Source organism: Jaculus jaculus, chromosome 15 (genome assembly GCF_020740685.1).
Source record: "Jaculus jaculus isolate mJacJac1 chromosome 15, mJacJac1.mat.Y.cur, whole genome shotgun sequence".
In the NCBI taxonomy this organism is placed as follows: domain Eukaryota; kingdom Metazoa; phylum Chordata; class Mammalia; order Rodentia; family Dipodidae; genus Jaculus; species Jaculus jaculus.
The window spans coordinates 269,343-283,532 of NC_059116.1; the positions used below are offsets into that span (position 1 = coordinate 269,343).

Here is a 14,190-nt window from a genome sequence, read left to right on the forward strand (position 1 = left end):
TAATTTTTTCTTCTTCATTTTTAGCAATGCAAGAGGATTCCAGTATGGAGACAAGTTGAGAATTTAAAGTAGATAGTGAGAAAAATTAGATTTTGAAAGTTTTACTGTAAATATAAAACTTTATCAAAATAGCCCTTTGTTTTAGGAATATTGTGAAAATGTTGAACAAAAAATTATAAGGGCTGGAGACATGGCTTAGCAGTTTAGTGCTTGCCTGTGAAGTCCGAGGACCCCAGTTCAAGGCTTGATTCCCCAGGACCCACATAAGCCAGATGCACAAGATGGCACATGCATCTGGAGTTCGTTTGTAGTGTCTGGAGGCTCTGGTGTGCCTATTCTGTCTCTGTCTCTGCCTCTTTCTCTGTTGCTCTCAAATACATAAAAAATTTTAAAAATTATATGATACTTCAAATATTTGAATGTAAAATGTAAAGTAATAATTAAAAATACTTGAGGTCAAGGGGTCAATATGAATAATATGCAAAGTCAAGGTTGAAATAAACTGTCTTTACTGTAAATATGAATTTACTTTCATGTTTTTTCTTTTTTTGAGAGAACTGGCACCAATTCAGCTTTATAGAAAATTTTGAGCAATTGACAAAAGTTAAGGCATTTTGGAATTTTTCTGTGATACGGGATACCATTACTTTCCTATCTTCTTTATTATCATATGTCTTTGCTTGTCCCCACCCCTTTTTTGACCAACAGCAACAATAAACCTTGGCTGTTTCTTTTACATTGCCTTTATCCTGTACCAGATTGTATGTAAACAGCTTTTCTCACAATATACCAAGTTACTACTTGGACTAGCTCACCTGTATTATAATACCTATTTCCACTTAAACCTTTCTCCTCCTCAACTTTGTCTTTTAGACTGAAGCCAACTGACATTGCACACACTGTTGAATACTGCCATTCTAACACTTTTGTCATACTTTATTCCCATAAGATATAACTATAGTATGGGAACTATCCAGAACATCAAAATAAGACATGAGGGCTGGAGAGATGGCTGAGCGATTAAGCGCTTGCCTGTGAAGCCTAAGGATCCCGGTTCAAGGCTCGGTTCCCCAGGTCCCACGTTAGCCAGATGCACAGGGGGGCGCACGCATGTGGAGTTCGTTTGCAGAGGCTGGAAGCCCTGGTGTGCCCATTCTCTCTCTCTCCCTCTATCTGTCTTTCTCTCTGTGTCTGTTGCTCTCAAATAAATAAATAAATAAATAAATAAAAATAAGACATGAAAAGTAAATAAATGGTAGGACAAGAGGGAAAAGCCAAGTTACTATGATAGAAAAAATTACCTTGGTCAGAGTTTTAAAAAGTGCATAAGATTTAGATAAGCTAAAGAATAAGAACCAAGTTAAAGCATCCTCAATCTGAAAATTCAGGTGCTGACATAATATTTTAAAAGTTCTAATAATTGACATCCTTACTGGAATGAGGTGGAATCTCATGGTTTTAATTTGCATTTCCTTTATGGTTAGGGATGTTGAACTTTTTCTTAAGTGTGTGTTAGACATTTGTATTTCTTCTTTAAGAACTCCCTATTCAGTTCTCTGTCTCATTTTTGGAGTGAGTTTGATATTTTATTGTTAAGTTTTTTGTAAATTCTAGATATTTGGCTTCTGTCAGTGGTATAACTGGCAAAGATTTTCTCCCATTTAGTGGGTAATCTTTTGGCTCTGCTTATGGTATGTTTGTACAAAAGCTTTTTAGCTTCATGAGATCCCATTGGTTAAGTGATTATTTAATTTCCTGGGCTACTGAGGTTTTGTTCAGGAAGTCTTTCCCTACTCTTGTATCATGGAGAGTTCCCCCTATTTTTTTCTTCCAGTAGGAGGAGAGTTTCAGGTTTTATATTGAGGTTTTAATTCATTTGGACTTGATTTTTATGTATGATGAGATGAGTGGGTCTTGTTTCATTTTTCTGCATATGGTTATCCAATTTGTCCTGCACCATTTGTTGAAGATGCTGTCTTTCCTCCAGTCTACATTATTGGCACCTTTGTCAAAGATAAAGTAGCTGTAGTTACTTGACCTAAGGTCTGAGTCTTCAATTCTGTTCCATTGGTCTATGTCTCTGTTTTCATGCCCATACCATGCTGTTTTTGTTACTATGGCTTTGAAATACAGCTTTAGAGCAGGTATGGTGATACCTCCAGAGGTGTTTCTTTTGCTGAGGACACTAGTCCTTGGCTAAAAGATGGGTTACATACATCAAATTCTCCCTAAATTAGCAATGCTTATCCTATAACTATGCTGACTTCAGTCTCCATTGGAGAATCTGTTCTTTTTTTTTTTTTTTTTTTAAGAAGGTAGTGAGACCTGAAGAGATAAACTATCCCTTGCACTTCAGCCAAGCCACAGCTGAAACCACAGTGGAAGTGGGGAGATGAACTTGAGTGCTCCTTCTGTGCTGATCCTGATAATGAGCATCAGGTTGTAGGAGACAGACCCTGAGGATACTCAACACCTACCAAAGCAGAGATCCAGGGGCTCCTAAGAGCTCATCACTGAAGTAGTCCGAAAACTCACCCACTCACTGAATGTAAGCTGGTACAACCACTGTGTAAATCAATTTGGAGACTCCAGAAAGGGATGAATATAGCAGACCCTATTATTCTGTTACTGGGCATTTACCTTAAAAGCTCCACATCTCAGTTCAGAAATATTTGCTCAACCGTGTTTATAGCTGCTCAATTCATAATAGCTAAAAATTGGAATCAACCCAGGTGCTCATCATTGGATGAATGTATAACCAAGATGTGGTATATCTACTCAACAGTAAGAAAAACATGACACATTGAAATTTGTAGAAAAATAGCCACACTTGGAATAGATCATTTTCAGTGAACTCACATAATCACAAACACAATAGTCACATGATCTCACTCATCTGCAGTTCCTAACCTGGGTCAGCCCAAGTTGCTGACATAACTGAATAGCATCTTGAGGCTTGGACTTGGGGGAAGCGAAAGGGGGGAAGGACACAAAATCTGAACTGGTACCATAAAATCCTATATCCTGGAAATCAGACTAAATGGTGGAACTCTCAGGCAAACCTTAGAGGGAGCATCTGAATCGAAGGGTCCTGGAGAGAGTGAGATGAATGTAGCCTCAAATTTTTCTTCTCTGGATTTTTCTTTTTCCTTTTCCCTTGGCACTGGCCTGTAATTCCCTGTACCAGAATGTGGTCTATAGCCACAATGAGCTGTTGATCAGAGAGACCTACTAGATCTCCCAAAACAAACAAGACAGACTTTGTCAGAGCACTTGATTACCCGCCAGAGTAATGGTAAGACCCTAATGCTGAAGACACCAATCACTGTCAGCACAGACTATGGAGAGACCTGATTGGAATCCAGAGGAGAGCCAGTCCTCAGATAATTAGCTCATCTAGTGCTAGAAGGCACTACATGAGCTACCAAGGGAAAGTGGCCAACATATGTTCAAGCAACTCAATGTCTAAGTTACTCAGAGCAAACAACCTGACGTGATGCTCACACAAGTGCAATAGTGGTACACAGCCAAGGTGGGTAACCAACTGCTCTTGGATTGGCTAGCAGATCTGCTCCATGGAAAGGAAACCATATCTGGAACTGAAAACAAGTCAGAATCCTACCCAGATAATGATTCTGCCTTCCATTGTCAAGCTTCCACTAATCTTAAAGTGTCTAAACTCTTTTAATTCTGTCTAAATTAATTGTTATTCCATTTCACTGGTACTGACTTCACTGTCCGTTGGAGAATCTGCTTCTCTTTTTCAAATGGGAACTGGACTTGAGATAAATGACCCAGTGCACTCCACTTTGGCCCCAGCTGAAACCACAGAGGAATTGGGGAAATGAGCAAGAATGCTGCTCTCTTAGTTAAGCTGAAATCAGCACAAGGGTGATGGAGAAAGATATTGAGGACACTCAACACCTACCAAACCAGATATCTAGATGCTCTAGTGCCTATCACTGAAGTAGACTTAAAATGCTCCCAGCTTGGCTCAGGGAATTTTGTGGAAGAGGGGGCGGAAAGATTGTTAGAGCCACAAGTGGGGACATTTTGCACAGACACATTGCCTTTTCCCATAACTGACTGCTGCCCCATAGTGCACGATCCACAATACCCATGGGGTTGACCTGTATCCCCAATGAGGAAGGCCTCTTCAGAAAAGGGGCAGGGTGGCTGGAGAGATGGCTTAGCGGTTAAACAGTTGCCTGTGAAGCCTAAGGACCCTGGTTTGAAGCTCGATTCCCCAGAACCCATGTTAGCCAGATGCACAAGGGAGCACACACGTCTGGAGTTCATTTGCAGTGGCTGAAGGGCCTACAACGCCCATTCTCTCTCTGTGTTGCTCTCAAATAAATCAAAATGAAAAAAGGGGGGGTGTGCAGGGAGGAGGGAAAGGATGGTACCAACATGACATGTTTACATATAAAATATGTCCATATCTAATAATAAAATAATGCAATCAGTTAAAAACATGATATAAATATTTACTTGGATAACTTCAACTTTCTCCACATTTACATATAATCTATTCATTGTATATGGCCAAGAATTACTGGGTAATTCATAAAGAGCAAAGTCAAGTCTCATAAGGACATTAAATCATTTACTTCATGACTTAAATACCTTTTTTTTTTTTTTTTACTTTTACTACTGATACCTCTAGCCCTTATTTCCCTTTATAGATGAATCTTACAGTTTTGAGGATTAAATAAGCAAAGGTATACTGGCATACAACAGCTTAGTAAATACTAGCAGCTATGGTAGTTACAGATTTAGTTAAGGGAGACATTAGGAATAAGATATCCTCTCTGTTCTGTTTTCCAGAAAGAATATATCCTTTAGCAGATGATTGAAGCGCCTCTCAGTTTTTAATGTATTCATATTTGAGAAAAAAGGCAAGTTCTGCTATGGCATAAAAAGTCCTATGTGAAATGGCAATACTTCTTAGTCCTCTTACCTGCACAAACCACAGAGTTTCATTCCATTCCATTTGCCCTATAATTTAGCATGTTGCTCTTGGTCTTCTCAGATATCTGTAAATGTGTGCTGGTCTCCAACCTTTGTACTGTTTCCTCCATCCAGATAGTCTTTCCTTAAATAACCCTTGTCCTATATTCTGGTGTCTTGCTGAGGGCCTACCCTGACCATCAACCAATTGTTCTGCTACTGTAGGGTCTTACTCTAGCCCAGGCTGACCTGGAATTCACTATGTAGTCTCAGGGTGGCCTCAAACTCATAGTGGTCCTCCTACCTCTGCCTCCCTAGTGCTGGGATTAGTGTGCACCACCACACCCAGCTATTTTTATATCAAGCAAAGAAAATTATTTCAAACTATTATCCCTGGATTAAACAGATTTGTTTTATAATGACACCTAATGAGAGATAGTAAGTCAGTTAATAGGTACTAGGGGCTGTGCATGATCACTGAAGTCTCTACCACTGTATTTTAATATGATTCATTTTCTATCACATACACTTTGGGAGTTTACTTAGCCTGCTGAGCCACATGACAAAACAGACCATAAAGGACAGCTCAGTTTAACTGAGGAAATTAAAAGGAAACTTCAGGATCTTTGACTAGAAGCTTGTGCTATTTTGCTATAGATGGAGATTCAAGTAAGGCTAAGGAGAGTGTCTTCTACCTTCTGAAGAGGTGATCTAAGGAATGGAGACTAGGCCTGCTGTGGGAACTTACTAGCTATCATGATATCCCGATAAGGACTACTGTTAGCAGTTAGCCACCTTAAGAAAGTTGCAGCTGGCATCACAGAAACAAAACATGGAGCAGTGTGTACAAAGGCGAGCATGATTGGTTTTTCCACCTGCAAATAATCTTACAAATGCCAAACATTCCAGCTGTGGCTCACTCTTTCCTCCTCCTTTCTTCTTTTTCTCTCCTTCCTTCTTTCTATCCCTCCTTCCTTCCTGTCTTTCTTTATTTGGCTCTTTTCTGACATGAGGAGCTATAGGCGAACATGAGACGCAGGATGGCCTACTGATGGACCTTCGCAAATTACTCTCTGGAAGCTGCTGGACTCTGCTTGATTGTAGTGGACTCCGGTGTCCAATTTGTCGGGCAGACTTCTCCGTGGGTCTCCACAAACTGGAATGCTTTCACCAAGCAGAGGGTCTCTTCCACACTGGGGCCCACTGGGAAGTTGTTGACACTGAGGTGCTTGATGACTCCTTTGGGGTCAATTATGAAGAGGCCTCTGAGTGCAATGCTAGCACCTTCCAACAGCACACCATAGTCCCGGGATATTTACTTGGTTAATCTGACAAGAGTGTGATGTTCCTGTAGCCCAAACCTCCACTCTTCCTTGGTGTATTGATCCAGGTAAGATGGCTAAAGTGGGAATCCTCGGACATTGCAACCACTTCACAGTTAATGTCATGGAATTTATTGGCTTTGTCACTAAAAGCAATTTCCGTAGGACATACAAACGTGATATTCAAAGGATAGAACAGTACCAGGTATTTTCCCTTAAAGTCATCAAGGCTTATCTCTTTAAATTCTCCACTGAAAACATAGGGCACATTCTGGGTGACAGCAGGGGCCTGGTATGCAGCACTAATGGCATATTTTCCTTGGGCATCTGGCTTATGTGGGACCTGGAGAATCAAACCAGGGTCCTTAGGCTTCGCAGGCATGCACCTTAACCACTAAGCCATTTCTCCAGCCTGAAAGTAGACAACTTTATTGGAACTGAGCTATTGGCACAAAGGTTGGCTGTGTTCTATCCATTCCCAGAGTGTTTGATCAAGGTTGAATTTAAAAGTAATGGATTAGTGTGCTTGGGTGAAAGATATAGAACACAAAGATATGAAAAATGTATGGTTTATCACAGAAAAAATTCAAGCAAATTTAAAGCCGTGTTTGTTTAACAAATTACCACCATTAAGGGTGGACCAACTGTTTTGCATTGAAACAATGGAAAAGATACCTGAGGGTTAAATCCACCTAGGAAAGACTTAATGAGTAGGAATACAAATTCTTTTGAAAGGAGATGACTTGAAGGAAGAAGCCTGCACTTCAAGGTCAAGATTTATTTCCTCCCTAGATTAATAGATTGGTGGTGCTGATGCACACCTGGTATTATTTTGGAAGCATGAAAAAATGCAATCAAGTGGATCCTGGTGTGCACATGGTTCTATGATCTGCTGCTGAGAAGTGGCATGTGAATCATGTTGATGTCCCTGTGTAGAGACCATTGTCTGAAGTTCCAGAAGTTACTGCTGAGGTTCAGCATTGTGAAGTGGGGTGATATTTCTGTATTGAAGGCCAAAAAGGCCATTGCATGGAGCTGTAAGTATGGACTGTGGTTTGTAGTGGAGATCTGAAGATGTCTTGGATGTACCATGACTGTTCAATGGCCACCATGGAAAGCTGGTGGCTCAGGATGAAAGTTTTCACCTTGCAATTCAGCCCAGCTGGAGGGGTGGAAATAGGAATTCTAGAGACTTTGTCACTGGTTGTGGATGTCAAACTTGAACTGCTGATGTTTGATGTTTGCCTTATCGTTATTGATTCTGCGTTGGTCCAGTCTCTGCTTGTTAGGTCTTCCCCCGCCCCAATGGAAATGTTTACTCTGTGCTGTGATATGTTGGGAGTATGTAAATTGTTTTGATTTTACAGGTCTCACAGTCAAGAGACAATCTTAAATCTCAGATGAGACTTGGGACTTTTGTATAATGTTAAGGTTAGTAAGGAAAGTTTATACTTACTAGAAATCAAAGATGATCTGATTTATCTCTTGTCTAGTTCCCTAGACCTGCTTTTTTCCACAAGCAACCATAACCCTTCATGGGAGGGAGGTTTTTCATAGCATTTAAACATTGTGATTGATCAAGTTTAGCCCCTAAAACTTGGTGTCAGGGCTATCCTCTTCCTGAGACACCCCCTAGCCCCAAACAACCAACTATTCTTCTGGTTCACCAGAGCCAGAAGATAGTCCACCACTATAAGGTTATAAATACCTTTGCAAGGGAAGGGCAGGCTCTTTGATCATTTGGGAACCTCCAGCTGTGGGTGAGATTTTCTCTGGGCTGGGGCTGGGCTGGCTCAGCCCAGGCCTAGGCCCAGGCACAGTGGGGAGGGCCTCCTAGCCTTCACTCTTCACATGTACTACTTTATCCCTTCCAGTTCCCTACATGATGGGAACTCTTTGAGCTTTCTTTTCTCTCTTTCCTTTTTGTGTTTTCTCCCCCCCCCCCCCCAGGCCCTCCATGTGGGATCTCTAGCCACATAGGTCTCTTTCCTTGGCTCTGTACTTCCCTCAATAAATATAATAACTTCAATTGTCCTTCTCAGCCTTCTTTTTTATTCAATTCTTTGATTAAATTTAGATACACATCTAAGGTTTGGGGTTCAAGGACTTTCCTGATCCCTTAGCACCCCATTACAAGATAGACATGAGTCTATGGGGGCCAGGGCAGAATGTGGTAGCTTGAATGTCTTGGCCCCATAGACTCAGATGTTTTATTAAAATTGAGCATGCAACATGAGTCTCTATCAAGCAGATCCCTACTACAGGGGGAGCACATCATTGAGTGTGGATCTTGGGAGTCCAGGTCTAGCCCTAAGCTAGAGTTTGAGTTTGAGGGTGGATCTGAAGTCCAGCCCAAAGGAGGAAGAGAGCAGTTTGAGCTCTGTTCCTATTTTGTGGTGCTGGCTTTTGGTGATATTTCTCTGATTAGATCTATGAAAGGGATCCTGCTTCTTCTGCCATTGATGGTATTTCCTTGGACTATGTAAGCTTGAAAAATCCCCCTTCCTTCTCTCAACCATGTCTCATTCCTTGTCTCAGCAACCTGGAGATGACTGAAACAGCTTCCTTTGTAAAGAATGAGCCAAATCCTTCTACAGGTTTCCATTTTCTGGGAGATAAAAACCCAAGGATCTAGTTCAATAATATGAATATATTTTCTTGGGAGTACACATTCTGACCTTCAGTAGAAAGAATTAGGAATGTTTGTGAAGTGGACATAAATGAAGTAAAAAAAAAATTAGAACTAAGAGATTTGTCCAGAGCTATTGATGTAATTAAAAGTGTCCGATCATGGGCTAAAGAGATAGCTCAGCAGGTGTAGACACTTGCTTGCAAAGCCTGATGGCCCAGCTTTGATTCCTCAGTACCCACATAGAGCCTGTTGCAGTCAGGTTCACATTGCTTGTAGAAATCACCCAACCAAGAGCAGCTTCTGGGAAAAAGAGATTCATTTTGGCTTATAGTCGTGAGGGGAAGCTCCATGATGGCAAGGAAAACAATGGATGACCAGAGGGTGGACATCACCCCCTGGTCAACATAAGGTAACAATAGCAACAAGAGAGTGTGCTAAACACTGGCATGGGAAAATTGGCTATAACACCCATAAGCCCACCCCTAACAATACACTCCCTCCAGGAAGCATTCATTCCCAAATATCCATCACCTGGGAACCTAGCATTCAGAACACCTAAGTTTATGGGGGACACCTGAATCAAACCACCACATTCTGCCCCTGGCCCCCATAAACTGATATTCATACATGATGTAAAATACAATGTATCCAGCCCAACTTTAAAAGTCCCCATAGTATTTATCAATTCCATTGATATTCATACATCTCCATAGTCTAAGATCTTTTAAATGAGGCATAATACCAAAAAAATAACCTCAAAAAACCCATAATGGCACAGAATAAATATTCACACTGCAAAAGATGGCACTGGGCATAGCAAAGAAACATTCAACCAATACAAGATTTAAAATAATCAGGGCAAACATCAGACTCTGTAGCTTCAAGTCTAACAACTCTAGCCAGTGACAAATCTCCAAGTCCAATAATTCTAACCAGCAACAAGTCTCTGGCATTCCAATTCTGCCCCACCAGCTAGGATACTCACATTCCTGGAAAACTTCATCAGGGCTGGCAGCTTTCCTTAGTAGCCATCTTGTGGTCCTGGCATCTCCACTGGGTTTCCACTGCAATCCACGGTTCATCCTCATGGCTCCATGGGGTCTCCGTGCAGGCATCCAGCAAACCTGCTTCACATTGCCCATGGCCATTTCTAAAACACAAGACTGTGTTGCAAACTCAGTGACCCTCTTTCCAGCATTTCTTACATTCCATAATACCAGGTAGGGTGCCAATTTGTTAACCCAGGGGGGAATAAGGCAGACTTTGAAGAACAGGACACTCCTTGAACACTCAGGCCCCTTCAAAAGAGTCTATATTCTTCCTGTTGCCCCAGTGCAGGTCAGCTAGCCCAGCCTCAAAGGTGGTAATCTCTTAAATAATTTTCAGGTGAATGGGCAGCAGTTTAGGCCCAAAGATTTCATTTTCTCTGTGCCATATCCCTCTGCTCACACCAGTTCATTTCTATGCAAAGCAACCCTACACAACTTCTTAGGACACTGGCATAAGAGCAAGTTTCTCACACAAACTGCTAGCCTAGTCCAAACAAAGTTCTTTCTCACATAAGCCAAACCTCATAGTCCATAGTTCTTACTGCATTCAGGTCTTGCAGCTCAGACCAGAATAGTCCATCAAGCTGTACTTATAGCACTGCAAGGCATCTCTTAGGCCAAGGTTTCAAATCCTCCCACATTCCTCTTGAAAATCAGCTCTAAAAGGCCAAAGCCACACAGGTGTCTAGCAGCAACCCCACTCCCGGTACCACTTTACTGTTGCAGTCAGGTTCACATTGCTGGTAGAAATCACCCAACCAAGAGCAGCTTCTGGGAAAAACAGATTTATTTTGGCTTATAGGTGTGAGGGGAAGCTCCACGATGGCAGGGGAAAACAATGGCATTACCAGAGGGTGGACGTCATCCCCTGGCCAACATTAGGTGAACAATAGCAACAGGAGAGTGTGCCAAACACTGGCATGGGGAAACTGGCTATAAAATCCATAAGCCCACCTCCAACAATACAGTCCCTCCAGGAGGCATTATTCCTAAATATCCATTAGCAAGGAACCTAGCATTCAGAACACCTAAGTTTATGGGGGACACCTGAATCAAACCACCACAGAGCCAGAAGAACAAAGTGGCACATGCATCTGGAATTCACTTGCAGAGGTAGGAGGCCCTGGTGACACATCCTCACTCTCACTCTTTCTGTCTCTCTCCCTCTCTATCTTTCTCAAATAAATAATTTTTAAAAGTGGTCAACCATTATTCTACTAGAACTATTTTATTAGTAATATAGTAGTCTTACATGGCACTTTTTTTCTTTTTATAAATTTTTATTAACCTTTTCCATGATTATAAAATATATCCCGTGGTAATTCCCTCCCTCCCCACCCCCACACTTTCCCATTTGAAATTCCATTCTCCATCATATTACCTCCCCATTACAATCATTGTAATTACATATATACAATATCAACCTATTAAGTATCCTCCCCCCTTCCTTTCTCTTCCCTTTATGTCTCCTTTTTAACTTACTGGCCTCTGCTACCAAGTATTTTCCTTCTCACACAGAAGCCCAATCATCTGTAGCTAGGATCCACATATGAGAGAGAACATGTGGCACTTGGCTTTCTGGGCCTGGGTTACCTCACTTAGTATAATCCTTTCCAGGTCCATCACGTGGCACTTTTTTTCCTCTAGGAATTACGTGATGCTATCTTGAAGTAAAGAATGCTTTGGGGGCTGGAGAAATGACCTAATGGTTAAGGTACTTGCCTGCAAAGCCAAAGAACTCAGTTTTAATTCCCTATGACCCATGTAAGCCAGATGCATCAGGTAGTGTATGTTTCTGGAGTTTGTTTGCAGGCCCTGGCATGTCCATTTTTTTTCTCTCTCTCATATAAATAAAATTATATATAGAGAGAGAATGGTTTGGCTTGATAGTTATGACAACTTTGGAGTAGAACAGCACTGTGATACCAGGTCTATGATAATGGTAATAGAGCTATTTACCACTTCCTAGTAGCATTCCAGCTAGTGTTATCTTCAGCACTTACCCCAGCTTTAAGTAATCTTGGGAGAAATTAGGTTATATGGGAAGCAGAAAGTTAACTAGAAGTAGGACTTAATAATGCAGCTTCCATGAGGTCACCATCCAGGATGGGGTGAGAGTTTGTGGTGATGCAGCTCTGTTTGACTTACGTATGCCCTTGTAAGTAACCCTGCACCTGTACTCTGTAAGTAACCCCAATAAACTCAGTGTTCTACTGAAATTGGATTTGATGCAATCATGCTTTGTTCTGCTGTCTGAGTCCTATCTGTGGTGAATAGACATGTGTTTACTTCTCTCCAGGGAAAAAGTTTCACATGGCAAGTAGAAATAATCATCATTATTTGAAAAAGCCAATGAATGCCAACTATCCAGTTTTGATCACACACCTGTCCAAATGATCATAGGTTCGGAGTTTAGGACTGGAGTGGATACAAACTACAGCCACCGACCTGTTGTTGGGCTTTGTACAGACTGTCAGTTGAGAATAGCTTTTAAAATGTTGAATAAAACCTTTTTACCTTCCAAAATAACTGACTACTGCTCCCACAACATATAAACTACAACCCCATGGAGAATACCCACAACCCTACTGAGGAGCATACTCAATGGAATGGGGGCAGGGACAAGAGAAAGGAGGATAACAACACATTATGTAACCATATGAAACATCTTGTTAATAATAATAATAATAATCAACATTAAAAAAAGAAAAAGTTAAATATTTATTTATTTGAGAGAGAAGGGGTGGGGGAGAGAGAAAGGGCATGACAGGGTCTTTAGCCACTGAAAATGAACTCCAGATGCATGTACCACCTTATGCATCTGGCTTACCATGGGTGCTGGGGAATTAAACCTGGGTCCTTAGTCCTCTCAGGCAAATGCCTTACCTACTAAGCCATCTTCCCAGTCCTTGAATAAAAACTTTAAGACTCACATTTTATGTCACAAAATTATATGTTATTAAATTTTTTATATTATGTCATTTTATTTATTTATTTAGTTAGTTGTTTTTCGAGGTAGGGTCTCACTCTAGCTCAGGCTGACCTGAAATTCACCATGTAGTTTCAGGGTGGCCTTGAACTCACAGCATTCCTCCTACCCCTGCCTCCAGAGTGCTGGGATTAAAGGCATGTGCCACCACGCCTGGCTTTAAAATTTTAACATATTTAGACAAAGATTTATTGTAATATAACCACAGTTACCAATTTGAGTGTTTTCTCTGGATGATTTTGAACTACACTGTCAGCCCTAAGACTGTATATGGTACTTTGATCAATGCACTTCTGCTTGACACATTACAAATTATGGTGCTGTGGTTAGTACTTAACAGTGTGATCACTGGTGTTGATAAGCTGTTGAATGCCCCTTCATTTCTTCCTATTTGGGGATGGTCTGCTTTTCCAGAAATATTCAGCCTACTCATTAGTCTCTTCTTTTTACTTATTGTACCTATACAAATATTATACAGGGACTTATGATTAATAGAAGAAAAAATTGCCCCATTTGTTAATTTTCTTGTATACTGAAATGTGGCATGCATTCTACTTACTTTTTTATATTACAGCTACTTTTATTAGTATTATGTATGACTTTTCAAGTACCACTGAAGTTTAAGTTCAGTATATTCCAGCTAACACATGTAACTGTAATTGGAAGCTCAAGTTGTCAATATCTGGCATGTGGTAGCTCTCTAGAAGATTAAGGGAAGATTGATGGAAACTGGATATATTGGATATAAATTGGACAAGGTAGTTTTGGGGAAGAGATATGGTTTTACTGAATTGCGAAGGTAATTTAAGAGTGAAATATTTAGTCAAGCCTCCTGAGAGCCATCCTGATGTTGTCTCTGCCTTGTGCAATTGGTGGTCAGGCAGTACAAGCATTGTGCAGAGGAAGGAAGTTCTTGTGATGCATATAGAGTGTTTGAAGAATGTTCTATAAGATTACTGAATTTAGTCTGGGCATACAGGTTTTGAAAGATGGGAATAAGCAAATTGCATTTGGCAGTTAGATGGTAAATTGTCATGTGGTATTACAACTTGTTGACTCGGGGACTGGGTAGATTACCTGTGCAAAGACATACACATTTCAGACCCACATTTGTTGATAGCCCAAAGATTGAAAACACTATACTATTGAGAACAGCTAGAAGCTAAAAGGTTTTCCAGGCTGTTTATTCTTAACCCTTACCAAATCTTAAAACTTGAGCAGAGGTCACTGTTGTTTATTCAGTGGTAT

General features: G+C 40.8%; 1 pseudogene; it reads right to left on the minus strand.

The window, feature by feature from the left end:
- Positions 1–5,995: 5,995 nt before the first annotated feature.
- On the minus strand, positions 5,996–7,364 carry LOC101594743 (annotated as a pseudogene).
- Between the last annotated feature and the right edge of the window lie 6,826 nt (positions 7,365–14,190).